We start from the raw sequence: 1,360 nt of genomic DNA on the forward strand, positions 1-1,360 counted from the left end.
GCAACTATCTTTTCCCATTCTGTTGGTTGCCTCTTAGTTTTCTTGATTGTTTCCTTTGCTTGCAGAAGCTTTTTATCTTGATGAGGTCCCAATAGTTAATTTTTGCTTTCATTTCCCTTGCCTTTGGGGATGTGTCGAGTAGGAAATTGCTGCAGTGGAGGTCAAGGAGGTTGTTTCCTACTTTCTCCATGAGGGTATTGATGGTTTCCAGTCTCACATTCAGGTCCTTCAGCCATTTTGAGTTAATTTTTGTATATCGTGTAAGAAAGTGGTCTAATTTCATTCTTCTGCATGTTGTTGTCCAGTTCTCCCAGCACCACCTGCTAAAGAGGCAGTCTTTTTTCCATCAGATACTTTTTCCTGCTTTGTCAAAAATTAATTGGCCGTACATTTGTGGGTCCAATTCTGGGTTCTCTATTCTATTCCATTGGTCTATGTGTCTGTTTTTGTGCCAATCCCATACAGTCTTGATGACATAACTAACTTTAAAGAAGCCTAAGAAGATAATTCACAGAAGAATGCAGATAATCATTAATGTGAAAGAATGATTTATCTAACTGATAAACAAATAAAAACAGGTTTTTTCTGAGGGAAGAGTAAATGCTATTACTAAAATACCACTTAGTAATATCTAGAGACAATTTCTTTTTTTTTTAATTTTTTATGTTTATTTATTATTGAGACAGAGAGAGACAGAGCATGAGCAGGGGAAAGACAGAGAGCGAAGGATACACAGAATCTGAAACAGGCTCCAGGCTCTGAGCTGTCAGCACAGAGCCCAATGCGGGGCTCACACTCACAAATTGTGAGATCATGACCTGAGCTGAAGTCGGATGCTTAACCCACTGGGCCATTCAGACGACCTGAGACAATTTCATATAAAATTTAGACACGTGCTGGGGTGCCTGGGTGGCTCCCTTGGTTAAGCGTCCAGCTTCCATCTTCGGCTCAGGTCATGATCTCATGGTTTGTGGGTTTGAGCCCCACATCAGGATCTGTGTTGACAGTTAGCTCAGAACCTGGAGCCTGCTTTGGATTCTGTGTCTCCCTCTCTCTCTGACCCTCCCCTGCTCATGCTGTCTCTCTATGTCTCTCAAAAATAAAAACACACACACATTTTGACACATGTTAATATTAGAAAGACATGTGAATTTCTGGCTATTCTAGTTAGCAGTTGTGTGACCTTGAACAAATAAGTAGACACTCCTGTGTTTTAGTTACTTTGTTTTTATATGGTTACTACAGTAACTAAATAAGATAATGTGAATATACTTAACAGAGGCACCAGTGAAATATTACTCAAGAAATGATAGTTTAATTTTAAATATTATTTTTAAATTGTATTGGGATATATATATAT

Source organism: Suricata suricatta, chromosome 11, assembly GCF_006229205.1.
Source record: "Suricata suricatta isolate VVHF042 chromosome 11, meerkat_22Aug2017_6uvM2_HiC, whole genome shotgun sequence".
NCBI classification, from domain to species: domain Eukaryota; kingdom Metazoa; phylum Chordata; class Mammalia; order Carnivora; family Herpestidae; genus Suricata; species Suricata suricatta.